Raw genomic sequence first — 27,109 nt, forward strand, 5'->3', positions numbered from 1 at the left:
AAATGAAAATACTTGTTTCGAATGCTTCTATGTGAATTATACATACAATATATATATATATTTTATATACATTAAAAGTATGATACTAGTGGAACATTTCAGTAAAAACAACAACCCACTATAAATACGGCAGGCCAAAATATTATTCTATGTTTGGTTCAGAACCGGAAAAAGAACATCTACGGAGCATTAGCAAGAAACTTACAGCTATTATATCCAGTCTATTGATTTTTAATTGTAACTATTATAAATACATTGAGCTATGTATCAATATATTTACATCAAAACCTTCAAATGATAGGGTTCCCCAGACGAAAAAATGGCAAAGTAGACAAGAGTTTGAAGATAAGCCGATTAACTCCTGATCAACAAAAATGTGAGATCAAATGTGTGACGGCATGCATATGGTCACAGTCTGGTTGGATTATAAGAAATTGTTTAATTCTGTTTGTCACTCTTGGATATTAGAAAGCCTGAGACTTGCTGAAGTTTCAGAGACTAGAGTCAGAGCTCAAGATCAGTGATTCTCAACAGGGGTCTATATGGCCCCTGAGGGTCTGTATAAGAGTTTGGGAGGTCCACACAACAAAATAGTAAATTGGGGATCAGAAATAGTTGTTTAAGAGTCCATAAAAAAATACTTTCGATGTATTTATTGGTTGGTATGTATTGCAAGAAAACAACTAGATTTATTTCTCTAACACTTCACACAGTTCAACCTACACATGTTTATATGTGAAAAACAAGAGTAATTTTGAAAGAAGTTTCTATAAAACTAGTTTTTAAACATCGAATGGCTGTGGGGCTCGACCAGAATAAAATAGTTATCAAAGGGGTCCATCAGTAAAAAATGGTTGAGAACCCCTGCCTTAGAAAATCTATGTTTATTCTGGACCACCAATTGTAAAGCCAAATACAGGAAGTGATTGCATTGCTCGGTGATGGAGGTGCTATCGTTGGTAATATTGGCCGTGGTGCCGGTAGCCTCGCTGGTGCTGCTGGTGTTGGTGTGGTCAACCTCTCCAACAACATTGACGGTACTGACAGCAGCGGCAGAAACACCAGCGCTGACACCAACGATCCCAGCTGTAGAATACTAAAAAATGCCCTGAAAACTGGATCATAGAACACTCGCCAGGAAATTTAAAGTCCTTGCATCCATTTCAAACGCTACCTGCTGCAAGCATGAGATTCCCCGTTCTCCAATTAGACCCGGAGGAGTCCTTACCATCTAAAAGCAGCTCAAGGCATAAATCCTCTGTTCCTCTTCTTTTGGCCCACAGGAACTGTTCTAAGGGAGACAACCTGTCATCACTGACCCCGGAATATTTATTCTTTGGTGACTAAGTGACCAAATGCTCGTAACGGATTCCTGCCTCCCGGAGCTGAAGAGTTACATTTGTAGTCTGACGAGACGTTCACAGGGCTAAGTCTTTTATGGATGCGAAACTATTAGTCACTCTATGACCGGACACACACACACGCACGCGCGCAGACACACACACACACACACACACACACACAAACACATGTTGTTGTATTTAGGAATGGTCATTTTGCCAGTTTAGCCAATAAAAACACACGCGCTATATATTTGGTGTTAATTAGTTTCTGCGTTATTTATTTTTTACATTAATCTTAATTTTATTTCGGCCAGAGTTCCTTCGTCACACTTCTGTGACCTCAGCAGTGGTCCTTTGCTTTCTTCTTTCTTATTTGTTTGTCTCTCCTTACGAACGGTCAGCCATTTCTGATTTGACTTTTGGCTAAAAAGCAACATCAATATATTTTTTCATCACTATCATCATCTATGTATGCATGGCTGTGTGGTTAAAACGTTTGCTTCTTAACCACACGATTGGAGGAGCGGTCCCTCTGCATAGCATCTCGAGTAAAAGTCTTCTATTGTGGTTTTAGTCCTACTAAAGCCTGTGTGAGTGGATTTCGTAGACGGAAACTGAGAGGAGCTTGCATTTTGTGTGTGTGTGTGTGTGTATGTGTGTGTGTGTGTGTATGTGCGCATGTGTGCGTGTGTGTGTGCGCGCGCATGTGTGCGTGTGTGTGTGTTCGTGTATATCTTTACATCATGTCATAATAAACAAGAGGCACTGGCATGCAAGCGGAGTCATTTATTTGCAGCGTTTTGTGGAAACATGTCCAACTATGGCGAAATATTATTATCTTGCATGGAAACAAGTGAGGTCTGATAACGAAGGGCATCTAGTCATAGAAAATGTTTTTCAATCTCCTATTGCAAGTATGAAAAGGTGGGTGTTAAAAGGCTGATGATGATAATATGTGTGTGTGTGTGTGTGTGTATGTGTGTGTGTGTGTGTATGTGCGCATGTGTGCGTGTGTGTGTGTGCGCGCGCATGTGTGCGTGTGTGTGTGTTCGTGTATATCTTTACATCATGTCATAATAAACAAGAGGCACTGGCATGCAAGCGGAGTCATTTATTTGCAGCGTTTTGTGGAAACATGTCCAACTATGGCGAAATATTATTATCTTGCATGGAAACAAGTGAGGTCTGATAACGAAGGGCATCTAGTCATAGAAAATGTTTTTCAATCTCCTATTGCAAGTATGAAAAGGTGGGTGTTAAAAGGCTGATGATGATAATATGTGTGTGTGTGTGTGTGTGCGTGTTTATATATATATATATATACATACATACATACATACATACATACATACATACATACATACATACATACATACATGCATACATGCATGCATACACACACATATATATATATATAAAAGAAAAAATGGGATTAAAAAATTCTAGCAGATATCAAGTAAGTACTCAGTATAAAGGAATAAGCAGTAAATGTATGTAGAATACAAATCCCAGGTTAATCCTCATGAATGAAAGATAAATCCAACAATCCTTATGTAGAATTTTAAGAACTTCAGAGTATTCAACAACAAAGAATAATATGTACGAAGAAAATCATATCTTTATTTTAGATGACACCTTAAAAATCCAACAATTGTTTCAATCGCATTAACACACACACACACACACACACACACACACACACACACACACACACACACACACACACACACACACACACATAAAATTAATAATAATATGTTCGAAAATTTATGTCAGCACAGCATTATTAAGGTAATCCAAAGTGGTGAAATTCTAACGGAATATCTGAAAAAAATTTAGCTGTTAAAAAACACTAAGGAATAGAAATGCCAAACCAAATTTAGACATTCAGTCAACCAAGAGTGACGTCATTGAATAACTAACTTGCATTATAAAAATAAAATGTAAAAAATATCAAAGGCGCAGGAGTGGCTGTGTAGTAAGAAGCTTGCTTACCAACCACATGTTTCCGGGTTCAGTCCCACTGTGTGGCACCTTGAGCAAATGTCTGCAGATATAGCCTCGAGTCGACCAAATCTTATGAGTGGATTTGTTAGACTGAAACTGAAAGAAGCCCGTCGTGGATATATATATATATATATATATATATATATATATATATATATATATATGTGTGTGTGTGTGTGTGTATGTGTGTGTGTATGTGTGTGTGTTTGTATGTGTGTGTTTGTATGTGTGTGTGTGTATGTGTGTGTGTGTGTTTGTGTTTGTCCCTTCACCATCGCTTGGCAACCGATGCTGGTGTGTTTATGTCTCCGTAAATTAGCGGTTCGACAAAAGAGACCGATAAAATAAGTACTAGGCTTACAAGGAATAGGCCCCGGGATTGATCTGTTCGACTAAATGCGGTGGTCCAGCATGGCCACAGTCAAATGACTGAAAGAAGTAAAAGCGTAATTTCATATTTTTTGACAATTTGAAATCTACATAGCAAAAAACCCAAAGCATAACGTCAAAAAGATTACATTTATCTACAAATATTGATGACGTCGCTGGATATCTAAAAAGCAAAAACTACAGACAAGAATTCTACGGTATGCTTGATAGATAACTAAAGAAAAAAAACGTTACAAATACTTTACGTCGCAATAATTAATTACCTATTTATATATTTAATATAATAAACCCTTCTACAGGAATTAACCGTATTATATAATAGCTGAAAAATAATTTATTCAACAACATATACATGCCTATTTATTCGTTATAATAAACTCTTATATAGGAATTAACCTTATATAACAATTGAAAAATTATTATAATTAATAATATATACAATTATTAATGACTACGCTGGATAACTAAAGAATAAAAATAACAGATAATTAAATACGTATTTATTTATTATATTATATTCTTTTATAGGAATTAAGATTATTATATAATAATTGAAAAATTATTATAGTTTATAATATATACAATCCTGATGATCTCGGTGGATACTTAATGAATAAAAATTATAGATAAGAATTGTACATTATGCTTCATCAAAGCTTAGATACTTTACATCGCTATAATTAATTACTCAATATATTAAACACTTTAATGTGAATTATCCTTATTATAGAATAGTTAATTTTTAAATTATCATAATTAATAATTGAAATATTTGAATGTCTTTCTAAATTCAGAGTATCATCTTAAAGTTAAGTGCTCATTAAAACTCAATAAAATTAATTTAGAAGTAATTATAAGATATAATTCTTCGAGGCAAAGTTCACAAGTAGAATTACCAATATTGTACAATGGTGCATAACTAATAATGAACCAGTTCTATATTTAAGAGATGAGGAATTATGTACATTATTCACATTATTTACAATTGACGGATATATGCCCACGAGCATATGGCGTAGTAGTTTAATGAACCACTTTAAATAGTATTTGATATTCTTATCCTTTAAAGTCCAAATCCATTTACCAAGATTAGTAGAATTACATTTTCGTCTATATTTAAAGGAATTAGAATGATTATAAAATCTAGATTTCAAACTAGTAGCAGAAGAACCAATATACCAATACTTACGATGTCTAGTTATTTCTTCACACTGATATACTATATTCTTTAAACACTGACTTGCTAAAGGACACAATTACACATGGATTTGTACACGTGTAAACTGCCCTCATAATTATAAGAATTTTACCAGTACCGGTCTGTAAGGTTGTTATGGTTGGATTATAATTATTTTTTATCATTACAACTATTAGGAATAGAATGGAAAAGACTAGCCATATTATCAGCGTTTTGATCAATTATAGAATCTAAATCTTGTTCCGAATGATTATCAATAACGTTAATTTCACTATACATATTATCAGTTCTACAATTATTTATAGATTCAGAATTTAGATATTCTCTAATTCTCTGTTTATTTTGTGCTGCAATAATCTTAGCTGAATTTCCGGTTGTTGAATATGAGAACATAACACTATGTCTTTTAAATAATTTCTCATATTTACTTGAAGGTGGGAAATACTTATCTAGTGCTGCCAAAATTTTACGAGGGATATCAGAAGCTATTGAATATGAAAATGGAGCCTTATACCATATAATATTTGTTGATATATTCTTATTATTTTTATAAACGTTTTTCTCTGCAGATTTCAAATTGCCAAAAAACATGGAATTAGTATGATATTTTATATATTTTTTTATAAAGTAAATTATTCAATGACATCACTAGTAAATTTATTGTGTCTTCATTGAATCGACTGTAAACGGCGTGTAAACTTCTTAAATCGCTTTTAGCCATTGATATCATCAGCGAAATAAGCACTACTTGTATGCCCAAGTAGATTCAGTGTAAAGGAGACGTCGTAAAAATTAGTAAGGTCAATTGCTGTTGGAAATTGAAAGTATTTCTAATCTCACGGAAATTCGACTTACTACTATTTCAAGAACTCTCATTTGGATAAAATTTAATCCATGCAGACTCAAATAAGTTTCCTCCGATTCCCGACTTCACTCTGGAATTCATATAAACTGGGTTAGTATGAATTACATCAGTGAAACAATCAAAGTAATTGTCCCAAGGAATTTGTATCACATGTATTAATAATATCATAACACGTGTATCACATGTATTAGTAATATCATAACACTGGAATCCTATTTTTGAATAATAAACGCTTTATCATCATTATTTTAAGATGATTCATGCAGTTTCATGATATTATACATAATTATATCTGTGTACGCACATCATTATATACAGAAAGATGAACGATGGTCACGAGTGAGCAACGAGAGAGAGAGAGAGAGAGAGAGAGAGAGTAAAATAGAAAAGGAGAGAAAGAGAGAGAAAACAGTGAAAGGGAGAAAAAAGAATTAGAGAAAAGATAAGAGAGAAAACAAAACGGGGAGAGAGAACAGTAAAGAGTAGAGTCACATCAAATATATATATATATATATATATATATATGGAGGCGCAATGGCCTAGTGGTTAGGGCAGCGGACTCGCGGACTCGCGGTTTCGATATATATATCGATATATATATATAAATTATAAAAATTATAAAATTCGGGGGAAACCTTACATTGAATAAAATACATATTGACCTTAATGAAGGAAATATAATTAATACATGGAAATTGAAATGCATTAAAAATATTACACGGCAATACATATTCATATTAAAGTATACATATATATCAACATACACAGATAGATGCGTGAAAACCACATACATTACAGACGTATAAATATAAAGCTAAAATATACACACAAATGCATGTATACATATGTATACGCAATCTAGTTCGCACGCAAGCTAAAGTCATGGATGGGGAAGTGGCGTTCTTATTTACGAAGCAAAGTTTAAGACATGAGTAAGGGAGGGGGACGTAAAGTTGCATGACTCTATACAAGTATCGTATAGGTAGAGAAAAAAACGAAAGAAAGGAAGAGAGGGAAAAAAGAAAAAGGGGGAAGGAAAAAAAGAAGAAAAAAAAGAAGAAAAAAGGAGGGTTGGGGAAAAACGAAATAAGAAAAAATATGTATACAAGCTGTGTAACCACGTATATTGACACATATATATAGAGACAAGTACACAAACACACAAGTTCAAGTGGATACATACACATACAGTCGTGTATGTGTGTGCTTAAGCTCAAACATACGCTCACTTACACATACACAGAGACGTATGCTTACAAATACATATTCGTGGCTGTACGCATATTTACATCAAAATTCTAATTTTTGACAACATTGCTTTTAAAAAAATGGTGAGTGTAATAATGAAAATTATACGAAAGACATGTAAAATATAACACCCTATTTCGGATCATCTATAAATTAAAAATCAAACTAAGGCTATACAATATAATAACATGAAATAAACTAAGCCGAAGGTTTTTCCTAAGGAATATGTAGAAATATAAACAAAATAAACAAAATATATGCATGAGACTTTGCTATACGGAATGAAATCTGCATAGTGCGAAACAAATCCATCGTTGCGTTTACATACTAGTCCAAGAATCAAAATCAAAATTTCAAAAATCAAAAATACAAGAAGACAAAATATATACTCTATCCATATGGTATATTTATGTTTGACATTTTAAATTTGGTTGCGTGCCTGCATAAGTTCATCTACTCACTTCTTTGATTCAAAGAATTATTGTCTTTGAATAAAATATAAAGTTTCTCTAACAGGCAAAGATTGTATTTAAAATTATTCTTGTGTGCTCCATGCCTGTATGGTGCCGCTCTGTCCAGAATACTCCATGTCACGTTGAAAGGTGGGGTTTCCTTTTCTTTTAGTTCCCAGACATATTTTGCCAAGCTGGTCCTCTTCCTATTTTCTGGGTATCTAAATGAATTTTTATGCGAATAAAATCGCGTTTTAAACGAATTTTCTGAAGCCCCTGTATATGTCTTGTATTCCGATGAGCCTTCTATTTGTACCTTGGCTCTATAAACTACCCCTTTTACTAGACATTTCCCTTCCAACGGACAGGAGGATTCATTTTTGAAATTGCATTTCTTAATGGACTCGGCACCATGTTTAATCTCAATTAGATTCCTATTATGCTGGCTAATGTAAGAGGCGAAATTTCTGCAACAAGAATAGCTAACCTTCAGGGTTCTTCTATTAAATATCCTATAGAATTTATGGTTCTGCTTAAAATGCCTAGAGACTAATTTCAAAAATTCCTTACCTATATTAGTCTTTACGGCCAAATTGAAATCCGGGTTGAACCACAAAACTTTCCTGGTCCTAGTTCTTCGCGCAGCATTATTATCAGCATTAAGCTGGTTGTATTGGATCTTCTCAGAGAATCCACTATTCCTTAATGCGCTATCGTAATAAGGTGCAGCATTATGAAATGCTGCCTCGTCCGAAGAAATTGAAGATATTCTTCTACCTACATTGCTTAATGTGGCCATGAATCAGATAGACTTAGGAAGGACCTTATTGCTTTCTTTCAAAGGATGGGCTTACGGGTTACAATGGATACTAACCTGAATAGTGTAGATTTTTTTAGACGTAAATTTTAATGTAAGGTCGGATAGATTTAAACCTTACCGTAAGCCCAATGAAAAGCTATCGTATATTAGCAAAGATTCGAACCATCCGCCAGTTATCCTTAGGAACTTAGTCAGCAACGTAGGTAGAAGAATATCTTCAATTTCTTATATGTATGTAATATAATTTTTCTGAATCTTCAGATTTTTCTATATGCTAGACCACTGGTTTTAAATTGATATTAATCAAATTAATATTCAATTTTTCACCCTTATTTTAAATAAATAAATGTATATATATATGAGTGTGTATATGTGCGTGTGCGTATACGACGGTGTGTTTGTGTGTGTGTGTGTGTGTGTGTATGTACGAGCATGTATTTGTACGTATGGGCATGTTCTTAAAGGTCAGCCAAGAACAATCGCAAGTGTAAGCAGCCATAAAGAACAAATCAACAGTGCTAGGAAATCAAATGCCATTCCCTTAAAACGACAATCACTTTAACAGTAGTAAAATCACCATCTCACTACATCCCCACATGCAAAGCAGTGTGCCAACGGAATCTCAGCCATAACATATCTCTTGATACTCTCAGTGGCTACTACTAACTCCAGGCTACGACAGACGTATAGGATGCTTTTGAAGCCGAGAATTTGAAATTACGGAGATAATATTTATCTATTGCATGAGGAAACACAACTTGATCTCATAATGCAGGGAAACAGTTGCATAATCAAGTACCCGCAAACCTGGAGAACTACGTTGTGTAGAAACAATTGTTGTAATTGCAAATAAATGTCCAACCGTACCCCTTCTTGTTGACTCCAACTTTGGCAATTATACGTATATGTGTATATATACACATATATACATAGCCTTGTAATGTTTGTGAGAGTGCCCACACATACACACGCACACACACACACACACACACACATATGTATATATATAAAGAGTGAGAGAGAGAGAGAGAGAGAGAGGGAGAGAGATGTAGAGATAGGGAAAGACAAATACAGGTATGTCAAAAACCATTCTTGATTTATTAAAACTCTCCACATCTAGAGGATATATTATGATAACCAAACGGCAATTAAGACCAGCTCCACCTCGAGATAATCTCAAGTCTCAAGATTTCTCCATTACTGACATGCCATTAAGGAAATGGACAGGCTTACTGTCTGGAGAAATGAGGGCAGTTGGGGACATATGTCTCTGACTCAATAACCTTTATCAGGGTGACAATTGTCCTTATCTCCAGTAGCCAAAGGACTTAGACATATCACAAAGAGTAGACTATGTTTGTGCATTAGTACGTTGGGTAATTTAAACAAAATTGAGCTAAGAGAAATAACTCAAAGTGGGTAGCATATGTATGCATGTATGTATGTATATATGTATGTATGTATGCATGTATGTATGTATGTATGCTTGTATGTATGTATGTATATTCAAATATACCACATATGCATACGCACACTCACAAACAGTATAAGATTATTAATCCACATCAGCTACTTCTCTTCCATACATGATATTCGCCGTATATTTAACTTGATATTACTGGAATCTACTTGAATTTGGTTTGTCATGTCAATTTTGAGGAGGATTCTGTGAACTAAGTGCTATTAGTGAGATTTATGTCTTTGCTATAAGAACTAGTTTTAAGAGAAATTCCATGTTTATCTTTTCTTATAGCATTCTGTTTATTGTTTTATAAATAACTTTTATCCATTAGTAATAATTATATCGCGACTATTAGGAATATTTCAAATTACTAAATTATCAAGAGTTGCAGTTCATCAAAGCAATAGGATGTCGAACAGTTGACTGACGGCTCGAGCGTTTATATCCCATCTCAAAATCTGCGACCGAGGCATTCAAGTCTCAGTAATTCAGTCTATCAGCTGTAAAAAGTTACCAATTGCAATATCAATGTAGTTCTTACTTCTTCACGCCGGATGAATAGGCGCAATTAGTGAAAAACAATGAGTTACAATCTACCAGGTCATTCATGCCAACAAGTAACCGCTAAATTCGATATTTTACACAGACTCACTGCTTTAAGCAGCAAGAATACTGTATAATGAACGAGGGTTTCGTTAAGTTCTTAAAATATGGTGAAGTTCTCAAAGTCTGGCCCATAACAGACGGAAACTTATTGTAGTTTTCTCAAAATGTTCATTTTGTCAGTCATATCACTGAGGTATATATGAATAAGTTTTGTATCTTAATTTCATCATTATTTCAAAATGATCAATTCAATCTTATGATGGTTTGCATATTTATATGCGTGCGCACACAAAAGAAAGTGTTTAAAAAGTTCTTTTGTCATATATATATATTCCTTTCATGGTTCATTTAGCTTTATATTTTTGTACATGTAGCTACATATAGTTTATGTCGTTAGATATAGCTATATATTATATAGTTATGTTTTAGTGTAGGGAACGACATATAATTTATGCAACTTAATTATATATTTTGATTAATGTTGCAATATGTTTTGCATCTGTAGCTCTCTCTCTTTCTCTCTTTCTCTTTCTCCTTATATATATATATATATATATATTTCTAAATATCTCAGAGAGATATAAGCAGTAGTGGTACGATAGAGTAGTTGTATACTGTCAACTTAATGTGCCAGTCCCATGAAGGAAATCACACCACTGCTATTTAGCCTTAGGAAGCATCAACGCTTCCTGTCGGCGTTGACACATTTCCTGTGTCCTTAAGTTTACAAGGGGGAGACAAGCACCTCCACCCAGCTAAGTCTGCCTCCAGAGACTAGTTTCTGAGTCTTTGCTCGTCATCAGTGTGGAGTAGCATGGCCTTGTCAAGGCCGACAGGAAGCGTTGATGCTTCCTAGGACTAAATAGCAGAGGTATAATTATGTAGCTATATGTATTCTAGTTTTTAAGTTCTTAAACTAAACGGAAGGGATTAACTCATGATTAATCATCTAACATGCATTCATGCATTCCATTTTGGTGCAAGGATTAAGAGAAGCAGTGTATGTTTCAACAAGTGTGTTAGAACATTGCACTGAATCTAAATTTTCATGAAGTGTGTCTCTTCATTGGTAGTACACTCACACTTTAGTGTTTCATTTCAACTATTTCTGTGGCTACCGTTTCAATTTGTACTTGTTATAAATTTATCTTTCATTACCTTTTATCATGAGCTCTTACTCGTCTGCCGTATTTTCTAAGTTTACAAATAAGCAGAGTACCCTTACAGATATCTTCAACGAGGACTATTGGCAAGTTATGATACTATATATTGGAGTTTTCTTGTAAGAAGAATTGACGCAACAATATGAAGTGCTAAATTATTGACGTTTATCAGTCAATTCACTAGGTTTATGAAGTGTATGCTTCGCAGTAAATATTATGTCAAATGAGGTCTTTTTTGAGTATTAGAATGTTGTTTAGGACTCTCTAACCTTGATACGAAAATGATAGGTACAACTCCAGTCTGAGCTTATTTTTGAGCTTATAGCAATGACTTTCTTTGTGTGTACGTGTGCGTGTGTGTCCGTGTGTATGAGTGTGTGTGGATAAAATTACTCAAAATTGCTTTTTGTTTTTTTGTTGCTTAAATATAAGTTCAGTACCTTTGTCTTTCTATATAAGCTGATTTTCAATAGACATTAATAATCTGGGGACTTACTACCACTAGAAGTTTATTTCCAATCGTCACATATTTTGAAATTACATTTTCTGTAAATTTATGATAACGCTTAAAATATCTCAAATGAAAGAGGAAGAAATGAGCTGCCGTTCTAGGTTTTCATCACAAAAATTATCCATTTCTTTATAAATATTCTTGACAATATTAGCTCAGTACTTTGACCTGCATCACTCACACTAACCTAGTTTCATTGTGCTTTATTGTATAGGATTTTAGCTGACAAAGACAGTCATTAATCTTCTTATTCTAAAGATTATATTAATTTTTTCGTTAGTGTTTGGTGTCTTCCACTTAACATTGTATAGGAATATACTTATTTACTTGAGATTCTAAAAATATTCATTATTAGTGGTTTGCTTATCTGAAAATTTTGACGAACTTTTCATTTGACTTTCATTTGAAAATGAAAATAAATGAAAATTAATACTTTTCAAATTTATAAATGGTCGAACTCAATCATTTTCTGTATTTTTAAAAATTAAATTTTATATCGAGCATTAATATATTATCTTTCATCTGTGCATATACACACATAAATATATTGTTCTGGGAGTGTGTTTATGTCAGATGCTATGCAGAGAGAGAGAGAGAGAGAGAGAGAGAGAGAGAGAGGAGAGAGAGAGAGGAGAGAGAGGAGAGAGAGACAGAGAGAGAGACAGAGAGAGAAAGAAAGAGGGAGGGAGAGAGAGGGAACTGAGAGGAGAAAAGTTTCATGTGGAAACTAAATTAATATTATTTATTTGTATTATAACTACAACTGCTTTCATATCTCACAATTCCAAACACATTTGAAACTGTCTGTAACAATTTGAAATGAATTTCTTGAAATAGAAAATAACTGAAGCATAACGAAGCAGATACACAGTGCAATAATAATGTTTACACAATGTAGAACAATAATAAAAGTACACAAATAAATAATGCATATCAATAATATAAATGTATAAGATGGCGAGGTGGCAGAACCGTTAGCACGCCGAGCAAGTTGCTTAACAGCATTTTGTCCGTCTTTACGTTCTGAGTTAAAATTTCGTCATGGTTGACTTTGCCTTTCATCTCTTTCGAGGTCGATAAAATAAGTGTCAGTTGAGTACTAACTTCAATGTAATCGACTTACCCCTTCCTCAAAATTACTGGCTTTTGTGTGAAAGATAGAAGCCAATTATATAAACGTCTATATGTGTGTGTGTATATGTATGCATATATATATATATATATATATATATATATATATATATATATATATATATATATGTATATATATACACACATACAAATATATAGACAAAGAACATGTTTTACCAACAACAACAACATCACTGTGATGTTGTTGGTAAAACATGTTCCTTGTCTATTTCATTATCCTCTTGGAGATTTTGGGTAAAATTATACTAATGTATTCTCCAAATTTAATTAAATTCTGTTTTTGTGCAGCTGAAGATTGCTCTACATTTTAGATTGATGTAATGTTTGCATAGTTCAATTAAATGGAGTCGCATGAAACGATCGTACTGTATTACCTTTGGATATCCTTGTTGCTTATTTTGATTATATATATATACATATATATATATATATAGTGATTGTTTCTTGTCAGGAACAAAAAGATTAATAGGACTGCTATAGAAGTGAAATGCTATGCGGATGACCTTGCATTTGTTTGTTCAATAACTTTAGTTTGATATATATATATATATAATATATATATATAATTTTTATTGTATTTTTGTATTTATATTCGTGTAACATCGTTTGTTTTTCCATTCTTGTTTTCGTATACGTTCAATGCTTTTTTCCAAGGAATCTAATACTCTTAGCTTAGTTTTTCCTTGGGAGTGGCCAGATTGGAGCAATCTCTAGATTAATCAGCCGAAATTACGAGCATGATCCGGTTCTTGACTGAGGATAAAAGCTTCAAATAACCCGTCCTTGTTTTTTTGTATCGTCTATTTGGATGTTTTGTTGTCCCTTTTTGTATCACCTAGTTGTCCGGATGTTTTGCATTCTTGTCCCATTTTGTATTATCTCTCTCTCTCTCTCTCTCTCTCTCTCTCTCTCTCTCTCTATATATATATATTATATATAATATATATATATATACATATAGCGGCGTACGTACACTTTGTTCTCTTATATATATATATGTACTTAGACAGTTACAGGAGTAAATATGCAAAGATAGCAGGTATTTTATAATAGGTTTAGTGTTTGTGATGATTTCGAATCAAAACGCCACTTTATGTGTATAGTTTGTAAGAAATCGGTAGTTCTGCGAATGATATATAAGTTTAAAGTGTTGTCTTTGGCATTAATAAATGACATGTTTAGAATCACGAGAGTCCATAGGACTTCTTTTTAATTGCGGATTCCGTTGATTAGAGTGGATATAAGATAACATTCTCCAATCCAGATAAAGTGATGATTGCAGAATTAAAAATGTTGGTCTGGGACATAGTGAACCACATGATTACCAGATCATTTTTATTTTACACTATAAAAAAATAGAAGTGCTTAAAAAGCAAATCAAAAGAAAAACATTCTTATCGACGAAAAAGAATAAAGAAATATATTTTTAAAATGTTGTAAATTTAAGTTTTTGAAACTCTCTCCACACCCAAAACTAAAAATTAGAAATAAAAAAGTTCCACATTTTGTTTTACAAGTGTATCTGCAAATAAATGACCAATGTAAAACAGTGAAATATTTGAATTTGTTCAGTATCTGTTGCTAAGAATATTATTAGATCTTCATGATGTTTGACGTGACATAATTAACAAAGCTAGTTGAGTTAAAAGAAGCGTGGGCAGGCCAAAGTACTTAATAATATCCTTTCTAAACACACTTCATACTGAGCAATGAAACTAAACCATTACTGAACCGGAAGCTTTGCTGGTTGCTCGGAGAAATACTATGTTTGAACTTAAAGCGATTTTGACAACCTAGCAGAACACTCTTGTCAGTTTTCTGGTAAATAGCCTGTGTACAAATTTCCGATGTAAGTGCTTCACTTACTTATTCTCAGTATCTGTGTTATAAATTCAAGGATATAATAAAGAACAACCTATTGCTATGGCAATATAATCAAGATGTTAAATGTTACAAAAACAACCGCAGACGTATTATAATTAAAAAAGAGAAATAGACGCAGTGCCATTATTGTTCCTTTATAGAATTCTCAGGCAATTGTAACTTTTGATTCAATATCACTTTATTGTTGTATTTGTTTTGCAAAATTTTGGATGCGAAGCATTGACCTTTCCATAGGACATCAATAACTTCAACATATATTTTATTAAAAAATTATATGCATTAAACTGATTGACAGAAAATGCTGTGTTCGTGGTTTTTGTAGGCTCTCCGAGACTAGTGAGATTGACTCAGTTAGTATTTCTCTGAGGCCGGGAAGGAATTCTGGAGGATCTGCATTCTAAGAAAGAAAGAAAGGGCCTGTGTGGCTTGGGGTGAACACCAAATAAATGATGAGATATGCGTAAAGCAGGAGGCCTTGAATGATGATGATGTGCAGAGAGAGAGAGAGAGAGAGAGAGGGAGAGAGAGAGGGGGCGAGAAAGAGAGAGAGAGGGGGAGAGAAAGAGAGAGAGAGAGGGAGAGAGGGGGAGAGAAAGAGAGAGTAGAAGAAAGAGGAGAAAGAGAGACAGTTGAGAACTTGTTTGGAGTATGTTTACGTGTGACTTCCTTAGCCTATCAGTCAACAGGCCTTTCTTTTAATGCAATATACACTATGTGCACCTGTGTTTGTGTGTGTGTGTGTGTGTGTGTGTGTGTGTGTGTGTGTATTTGTGTGTGTGTGTGTGTGTGTGTGTGTGCATGACGGTAGTTTTAAAAATGTAAGGTTAATACTTCATTGTGGGTCTTGCCTGAATTTCGTTGAGGGTGAGTTGTTAAATATTTTATATTTTTCTCGCTCTGAAGTGGAAGTCTAGTTTTTGTGATGTAGTGTTTAGTATGTCGAAGATATGTACTCAATAGTATTGTCCCTCAGTGATGGGGCGACCCAGAATTTATATGTATATGTACGTGCATACACACATACACACACACACACACACTTGTATGTATGAGCGTGTGTTTTTGAGTGTGTTTAATAAAAGGAGGCCAACTGGATAGAACATTAATATTTCTGTAGCTTGGAATGAAGATCGAACTAATTAGATTATGCATTGTTAGAACTACTTAAAAATTCATTTTACTTCCGTTTGAAGATGCCAAATGATAACAGCGCTGTGTTAGTTATTAACATAGAAGCAAGATTGTAATCTTGTTTTTATCTAAATGTAAAAAAACTCCAAATTACTCTACAAATCGTACTTTGTTCTCTGTTTTGGTTTAACTAGGTTATGCAATCCTTCCAGCTTGCATAAATCAGCTCTACCGTAGCTAATATGCACAAAAATATATATACATACTTGTACACACACACAAACACGCACAAACACACACACACACACACACACACAAACACACACACACACACACGTACACACACAGACACACATTTTCACGTAAATATCAAACAATACCGCATTCATGGATAAATATTCTATATTCGTGAAATAGATTGGCATATTTCGGTCATATTATGCGGAGAAAATCCCTGGAGAAGGACATCATGCTCGGAATGGTCAGTGGCAAGAGAGGAAGAGGCCGACCAAGAACCCGCTGGCTTGACACCATCAAGAGTGATACCGGAATGGACATAGCCAATCTGAAAGAAGCGGCCCAGGATAGAACTGACTGGAGGACTCTGATCCAACAAGTAACCGAGACTCGACTTCGACTGAGTGGATAGATAAATTCGTGAAATAACCAGATTACTATTGATTTCATATTGAGAGAGATATCTCTCAACAACTATTCAACTCTGTCACATGGGACGTCTCCATCTTGGGAAAAAAACCCAATAAAATCACGGGAGTTTGCGCGAGATTTTGGAGTAAACAAATAAACATACTTCTCAAGGGGAGTAACTCCTAAATTATTATCTTGTAATAGATATTAAGTTTGAGTTTGAATTTTATATGTGCATACATTCACACAACCATACCGGTATTATACGCATTTAATGCATATTTAATGTGTGCACTTAGTAGTTCGTATTTGTATATATATGTGTGCCTGCTCACGGAGTTTCACATGTTTTTCACATGCTGGTGTTGCGATTTCATAGTATTGTATAGCTCTAAATTTGTGTATATATGTATATAAAAGTTTGTGCTTATGTTCATAAACTTGTGTGCATATTCATTCTGAGAATGAATATGTGTATCATGCACACATGAACACATACACATGTATGTGCATGTACACACACATGCATGCACGCACGTGCACACACACATATATATATATATATATACGCCTATATTCATATACACACACACATACAAACACACATATCCATGTAACCAATCACGTGCTTTTCTTGGACATTTTCCTTACCTCTGAACCTTCCCTCTTTCTACTTTCTGACGAAGAGTCATGCTCGAGACGTTATACACGCTCTCTTGTATCCATCTAACACTGAGCATCAACCTAATACATTCCATGTGTACGTCCTTTTGATTTTTGTTATTTAGTTATTTTTAATTTTCGATTTGCCAACACACGCACACACACACACACACATGCGCGCATACACACACACACATACACACTTATAAATATACTGCTTGGCATTCACGCCAGATGCTCCAATACGAACATTTCAGAGTGTTTGGGTGTCCATCTGAGGACAGTGCATGTACTGAGAGAGATAAAAATGAAACATCCAGTCGACATCATGATGTTTGGAGTGATTACCAGTGATGAGAACGTTATGCCTCCATTCATCTTCCCATACGACCTCAAACTCAATACGGAGGCCTACATGTGTTTGGGAAACTAGCTTCTTACCACGTGGTTACAGGTTCAGTCCCACTGCGTGATACCTTGAGCCAATGTCTTCTGCTATAGCCTCGGTCCAGCCAAAGCCTTGTGAATGAATCTGGTAGACGGAAGCTAAAAGAAACCCGTCGCATATGTATGTATGGATATGCATATGTATATATATATATGCATGTATGTATATATATATATATATAATATATATATATATATATATAATATATATATATATATATGGCCGTAGGCCATATTCTGCTTGTTTATTCGTTGTTTTGTTCCTCGTCTTTCCACTAACAGTCTCATCTTGTTCATCTTTGCTTGTCCGTCTCGTTTCGCTTTGTTATGTTTTGGTCGCATTCCCAGCAGTTGTTCTTGCTGGTTGCCTCCAGAGTTGAGCAATATTATTGATAATGGCACGAAATTGCGCTCGAGATCATTGCCGATAACTGATGTGGAGTTGGTGACCTTTGTTTTCTGTTCGTCTGTGCATGCAATATAGTTTAATTGCCAAAATGCAAATTCACTTCAGTTATCATAGAGAGACTATTTCCCTTATGGCAAAAAGGTGTGAAAGCACCCTATTTGTTCAGTGTCGCCATCTATTAGCAATCCCAGATATCGATGTTTCAAGCTACTTGGCTTTTATCGATGGGATGTACCTACGAGAGGCAACTCTGAACAAATTTTATAAAGCAATAGCTTTATGTAACGCTGGCGGATTTGCGCTGGTAGACCGCCTGATGGTGGAAAAAGTAACAAAATGTTGGCACTAACCAGTGGTTAAGTATAAGCAAAATTTAGGTTAGTTAAAATATGTTTGTGACATATTCTAACTGCTAAAAGGCAAATTCACTGGAGTTATCGTGGGGAAAATATCTCTCTTATGGTAAGAAAAAAATTCTCTACGGTAACTGCAGTGAATTTGCCTTCTAGCAGTTGAAAATATCACAAACATATTTTAACTAATGCCTAAACACTGCTTGGCGCTAACATTTCCATACACACACACACACGCGCGCACACACACACACACACACACACACACACACACAGACACACACACACAGACACACACACACAGACACACACACAAACACACACACACACACATACACACATATCTATATCTATATACGTGACTGTGGCAAGAAGCTTGCTTCCCAACCATATAGTTCCAGGTTCAGTCCCTCTGCATGGCAACTTGGGCAAGCGTCTTCTACTATAGCCTTTGGCAGACCAAGGCCTTGTGTGTGGATTTGGTAAACGGAAACATAGAATTCACGTATGCCCGCATACAAATACATACGCATGCGCGCACGCACACCCACGTACATGTGTCTATATGCATTTGCTCACTCACGCTTGCATGAAACACATACATGCACACCCACACACACGCCTATATGTGCACATATATATGCAACCATACACATGTACACATATACATATTCGCGCACACGTACACAAACACGCGTACTCATACCCATACGCGCACAATTATATTCATATACACGTCTAAAATCGCATATGCTATACATCCATATGCTCACTCACACTCGCATGAAACGCATGCACACCCACACACACTCCTATATGTATACATATATATGCAACCATACACATGTACACATATACATACTCGCACACATGCGCAAACACGCGCACAGATATGTTCATATGTACATCTATATACGCACATGCACAAAAAATGCAGGATGAAAAGTAATATGCAGAAAAATATGTAAAAATATATAAACCAATAAAAATATATAAAAATATAGATAAAATATGTAAAAAATATATATTATTTTATTCTTTCACTTGTTTCAGTCATTTGACTACGGCCATGCTGGAGTACCGCCTTTTAGTCGAGCAAATCAACTCAGGACTTATTGTTTTTAAGCCTAGTACTTATTCTATCGGTCTCTTGCCGAACTGCTAAGTTACGGGGACGTAAACACACCAGCATCGGTTGTCAAGCGATGTTGGGGGGACAAACGCAAGCACACAAACATACACACACACATACATGTGTGTGTGAACCCGGAACCATGTAAGCAAGCTACTTTATTTCATTTCATTTGCCATAGACGTAGCACAAAGATGGGTAGCTTTGCGGGCTGGACATAGACATTAATAAGGCGGATGATGATGATCCAAAAATGATAAAGATGGGAGAAGGCAGAAAGCGCCCGCCGACTCTCTGCTTCTCTAAAACATTGTTCTTTAAAAATGCATATACAAAGGTATTAACCCTCTTACAATTTAAAATATAATATGTTTGGACTAAAAAGTCCATACAATTATAAATTACAATTTATACACAAATTAGAGGCGATAAACCTCTACAATTCTTCCACGAGTAAATTTCTTGCAACTTGCAGGCATTGCTGCCACCGAAATCTGGGATCCAAAAAAGGATTCTATAATTCTCGTTTTTACAAGAGTCAGTTATCTGATCACAGTACTTTCTTTCCAGCACCAGAGCAGCCATGTGCGAAGGCCACTCTGGACTGTCAATACAATTCGTTTCCCTCAGCACCCGACTACCCATATCATTCTCCTCGAAACTTTCAATAGGCCTTCCCCTGAGATAGCAGAACATACATTCTTCACCACCTTCAATTGAAGGGGCCTCAACTCCCTTGCTCGGCGGCACACATCCCACTGATGAGGTCATCTTCTTCTCCCCTCCAGTGGCACATATACAACCGAAGGGGTTTTGAGACAAGCCGTCGCCGGCATTGCCAGGTTTTTCTTTTTTCTCTTCTTTTTTCCTTTTACGATGGGAGGGTGGAGTTCCTCCGACATCTCCGGAGGACTCTCCCTCGCCCCCGCCGTCTCAGGATCCATCGGTGGGCAACCATTGTTGTCTCCCTTCTTTCTTTTCTTCCCCTTTGTTTTCGAGGAGGTTACCTCCTCTTCAACTTTTTCCTCCACTGGGGGAGCAGGGGACACCTTTTCAATTAACTGTTCATGGACCTTTGCCTGGTCCCGGCGACAGTTCTTCTTTATGTGGTTCGATTCCAGGCACGGTTGACACTTGGGGGAATGTCCCTCAACCATCACCGGGTACCTGGAATCGGCCATTGTCAAAAAATCTGGTAAAACCAGATCATCGGCTGATTGGGTCCATAGGGTCATAATTGCTTTTGACCGACCCAATCAACCGCAGGCAACATTTTTACATTTAAGAGCCTTGCAGGGCCGCCACCCAAGCCCCGACGGATAGTGTCTTCTATCCATTCGGCCTCTATACTGGGTGGCAGCCCGCACACCCAGGCTCTTGTTAATCCTCTACCGCCATAAGTAGGGAGAAGCAAAATTTTCTCCCCCTCCAAAGGCGTGTTCGCAAAATCACGAGCTTCCGCAGGGGTGTTAAAAAATACACAAACAGTTTCAATCTTCGCACCCCTGCGGATAAACTTAACAGTTGGTAGATAGTCTGCCAACTCCTCCTCAATTTCTTCCTCAGAGAAGATCTTGATGGTGTCAAGGACCCTGGAATAGGTCCTTAACACCACCGTTCTCTCCGTATAATTTTTCACCCATTCTTTGGGGGCCAGAATTTGCCACTTCAAAGCGGATTTCACCGTTGCCATGTTGATAGCCAAAACAAGAAAAAGTCCACAAATAAAAATCAGAATGTTCAAATGAAAGTCTATAAAGAAACTCAAAAAAGATCAGAAAGACAGACAAGAGAAGAAAGTGCGAAGGAAGATACAACACAACGCAACACAATTCTGCTACTGGTAATTCAAACTGGTAGTCCTTCGCAGCACAAATGGTATTCCGTTCAACTGCGGCTATACTCCTATCCTTTATGGTAAAAATCCACTTGAAAGGGCACAAACACAGTCATAGAAAATTCCAAAAAATTTTCGGCTCCCGAAAATACACACAATTCTCACTAAAATGTGAGTCTTTTAGTATGACCACTGGCAAACAAATGTCTGGAACACAGACATTCGAAAAAATAATAACCATACGGTCAACGGACTTCACTATCCCCCCCCAAAACAAATGCCTTACCTGTGGTCGTGTTTCAAATGTTCGATTTTTCACGTACGACGTGACTTCCACCGCGACGAAAACCAACGCGACAACTAGGTAGCAGTCAGGAAGCTACTTACCACTCAGCCACTCCTGCGCCTATATAAAAATATAGAGAGATAAAATGCTTATACGTGGACACAATATAAAAGCAAAGCTCTACCTGTGATCTTGTGGGGACCAAAAACGTAAATATTTAGCCATATGTGGACATTATCCAAAAAGTTCAGTTCTTGAATTTAGACATGCTTTTTCAGATGAGCCATCTTTCCATATCACAAAGACCGCAGGCCTTATTAAGTGTGAGATGGAAAGCTTTCTTTTACAACATGGAAGAGGACACTACAGAGAATATCTTCTATGGAATTAAATCAAAGAAATTCCCTCAAAAAATCAAAGGCTTGGAAGACTTCGAAGCGGACCTACTGAAGCTCATGAATAAAATAAATTTCGTAAGTCTTTTAACACTTTCCAACAGAAACTGAAAAAAGATATCAAATACACAAAGAGGTTAAAAAAAAAGGACGGCACATTTTTCTGATAAAACCAAGAACTTATACCTTGTAGAAAGCAGTACATATTCACTACGCTTTAGATGGTGTAGATTCCGATCATATCGGAATTTGTTATGAAATAAAGATTTAAAAAAAAACAGAGAAAAAGTTACATAAACATCCGTATATATGAGGATGTTTACTAACATATACACCTAAACATACATATAAATGTTATAGCGTTAGCAGCAGCAGAAAGTATCGGCTGTCTTTTGTTTATAAATATCTTACGCTTTTTCATTGGTTAATTTTGCTCTCCATACATCGATTCTAATCTTCGTGAAAAGTTTCTTTTCCATGGAGAAAGGTTCTCAGAATCGGGTTTGCAGCAGTTATAAAAACCCTGATTTTTGGGGAAATTATTCAGTGACACTCGGATGCCATACGGAACCTCGTCAGTCAGTCTGGCAATGCTATTTTGCATTGTTCATCCTTCAAGATCTTATGTCATGCTTTTCTCAACCTTTTTAGTGTAGTTTTGAAGAACTAGCTAAGAAAAAATTCCCTGTCGTCATTCTCGACAGAGATTCTTTTAAAACATGTTTTTCTTCATACTGCAATGTTTCCTATCACTACTATCTTGTAATAAATTCATTGTATATATTTTTAAATTCTGTAAATAAATGAATGCTGTTAAATCCCATCCTTCTCCTCTTGATATTAGCTGTACGAACTCTCATCGTATGATTATAAGGAAAATGAATTAGTTAAAGATTTATTTGCATGCACCTTTATGAGATTATACTCAAGCATTTGTCAACACGTGTAAATACAGTCAACCCAGTATGAAGAAACGAAATAACATTCTTAAGATTAACATGACTTCTTAATTTCACTTCCACAGATATCTTCACATTGCTATCAAAAGCCCATTTTCTTATACTATTTAAACTGTCTCATAACCTGTTTGTGAAGTGTCGATATCTTCAACATACATGCTGAATGCTGGTACGATTGTATATTACATCTTGCGGTCTGTCTACATCTCCAACTTTTCGCGACTAGGTCATTAAGACACAGCGAAGTGACAATTATTCGGTAGCCAAGATAAAACTCCGAGTTTTATCTTGGCTACCGAATAATTGTCACATATTAAATCTACAGATATATATATATATATATTATATATATATATATAAATGCAGCCTAACCTAGGGTTGATAATTAGGGATATTTATATTTACTACAGTAAACAGTTAGATTTGTTGACTACCACGACAAATCCACAGTCAGTTTTAACTAATAAACCGACATACCATGGCCGCTTTATAATGTATATTTATTATTTTATCTGCCCAAGTTTACTCATGTTTATCCATACACATATTCATAGATAAATACATAAAATACATGAATACGAGTACCTACACATATTTGTACATGTGTACATACACACACACACATACGCATACACACACACGTGTGCGTGTGTGCGTGCGTGCAAGCGCGCGCGCGTGTGTGTGCGTGTGTGTTATGTTGTATATATAAATGCATATTCATGTGAGAAGTAGCGTGAAAGCATACGAAAAATCACAGAAGTATAAAAGTATATATATATATATAAACTCGACTATTTGCAAACCATTATAAATTCACAACCCAGAGTATACACTAATAATGTTGAAAAGTATAAGCAAAAAATGCAAGGTCATCATGAAGGCAAATCTATATATATATATAATATATATATATATATATATATATATATACATACATAAAAACAAATATAGTTAGGAATTTGCTAAACTAGCACAATATCTATCATAATATTTTCAAGGGAGTATAGGTATCTTTTTGGAGAAATGGTTATCTCTTTGTAAGTTGTAAGGATTTGTATCATTTTAAGGTACTAAAATTTGGGTGTCTACAACAGGGGATTATTTCAGAATGTTTTTCTGTGTAGCTTTGGTTTAGAGAACAAAAGTTCATATAATTCTGTGGTGAAAAGTTGATAAGGGTTTTGTTGTGCTGATGTTTTTTGACCTGTGAGACTTTTTAGCAGATATTACATGTGTGTGAGAAGTTTTTAAATTCAGACAGAGACAATGTTAATTGAATATATGAAAGCAAAGTTTTAGAGCAATTAGAGTTTTTGCTAGAAGTTAAGGGTGTCAATAGTTTGTAATTTTTGAAAATGATTATGCAAAAATTGGAAGATTGCTTTGGCTATAGAAAATTTATTTATTATAGAAAATATATTTATTATAATAGTTCGCGTTTCTTATGTTTTTGTGTTGAGGTTGGGGCTTTGTATTGTTCTTGCGATAGTTGATTTCTCGCACTTTTTAAAGCTTCGTTCATGTTCTAAATAGGATAGTCGAGTGATTCTCAGTGAAATGTTATGAACAAAGGTATTAATCATTTTCCTCAGCTGGTTAGAGAATTTGATAATGTATTCCATTTTCCATTGGCGTGAGTGTATATATTCCATGTCTGTAACTAAATTTCTTAACTTAATTTTTGTATTTTAGACTTTCATTTAAAATACTTCAGTTTTTTAATTAAATTTTTAAAATTAAATTTATTTTCAGCACATATTTTTAAAATCAGTTTTTTTCACCTTATGCTGTTTAAATCATTTTAATAAACCGGCTTTTTGTATCAAGTATTTTAATAAATTAACAACACTATTTAAAATCGATTTTGGTAATTCATCTTCAGATACTATCGCTCTTTGATCACACTAGCATATCTATCTATCTATCTATCTATCTATCTATCTATCTATCTATCTATCTATCTATCTATCTATCTATCTATCTATCTATCTATCTATCTATCTATCTATCTATCTATCTATCTATCTATCTATCTATCTATCTATCTATCTATCTAGCTATCTATCTATCTATCTATCTATCTATCTATCTATCTATCTATCTATCTATCTATCTATCTATCTATCTATCTATCTATCTATCTATCTATCTATCTGTCTGTCTGTCTGTCTATCTATTTGTCTATCTATCTATCTATCTATCTATCTATCTATCTATCTATCTATCTATCTATCTATCTATCTATCTATCTATCTATCTATCTATCTATCTATCTATCTATTTGTCTGTCTGTCAGTGTGTCTGTCTGTGTATGTGCGTATGTATTTAGCTTATTTTGTCTATATATCTGTGATTAGAAAGGTGTATCATATCGTTTTGCATAGTATAACACTGGTGAACACAATTTTCGTTGAGTTGTTTTTGACTAACATTTGGTCTCTGAACCCCAAAATGACCCCAGTTTTTCTGTATCACTTCAGCTTCTTCAACTAGAGGATACCTTCACTTTGTCTCAAAAACCATAAAAGTACTGCATCTAACAAATTTGTGCTATTTTATAGAATGTTTATAAAATCTACATATAAAACATATAAAACCTTGGTTGATTGTAATGTTTGTAAAATATATATTTTGTTCACACAGAGGAAATTATTAATGTGAATCAAGTTGTGTGCAAATAGTTAGGGTAAAAATTTAAGCTTATTCTTTTTCCTGGAGTGTTCAATCTGTGGACAATTTCACTTTATGGTCCGACAATAGTCAGTCATCATATTTACATCCCATCTAACCTGATACTGTTCCTCCATGACTTTCAAGTGCAGAGGTGGATATACAATTTTTTAAAGTGATCAAGTGGCTGTTGTTGAATGTTGGGATTGCCAGTTTTGAGGTCAGATCTTGGAGGCCAATTCCTCTCTACCCAATACTTCTCTTACGCTCTCCTTTTCCGCATGCACTGAAAACTGGGATACTTGGTGTATTCACATTATTGTCCAAGAAGGAAGCATACCATTTTAAGGTCATCACATCCAATTGTGTTTATGATATTGCAACAATTCAAAGACTCTCTTTATACCTCCATATTCTTTATGAAGAAAAAATGAATGCCCAATTGGGACTGCACCATATAAATTACCATTGTGGTGGAGGATACACTTTAAACTATCGCTGAACAATCTTCATTCAGTTGAGTTGTAGATCAGAATTTCCAATTTCTCCAGTAAACGCTGCATGTTATGGCAATTCCTAAACTTACTGCCACTTCGAAAGTACTGCAGAAATTAACTTTCTCTGGATCGAAAGTAGAACACTTTCACTCCTTTTTCAAGCAAATTTTCTCATTCAGTCTTGATGCTAGGAGTTCTGAAGCCTTTTTTTGATCGTCCCAAATCTCACGCCAAATCATTCAACTCGTGCTGATCGAATATCTTACGAGGTGGGTCATCTTCAATTTCAAAATCTCCATCATTGCTAGCTCAAGGTACTTCATCTTGATCCATATCTTCAAGAAAGAGTAGCTGAACAAAAACTGGTACTAGGATTTCAGCTAAATTAAGCACTGGATGTATATCATAGTAGACTATAATACTCGATTTTATATTTGATTTTTTCTTTTTATATCCTGAAGTTTTCCCTAAACAAAAGTGATAGTCTGTTCAATGATCTTTTCGCCAAATCATAGGTATACCAAATACCAACTTATCACGCGTTCCTTTGGTTCATATCCATAAACTCTCTACACACTACT

The sequence above is a fragment of the Octopus sinensis genome, linkage group LG19 (genome assembly GCF_006345805.1).
Source record: "Octopus sinensis linkage group LG19, ASM634580v1, whole genome shotgun sequence".
Taxonomy (NCBI): domain Eukaryota; kingdom Metazoa; phylum Mollusca; class Cephalopoda; order Octopoda; family Octopodidae; genus Octopus; species Octopus sinensis.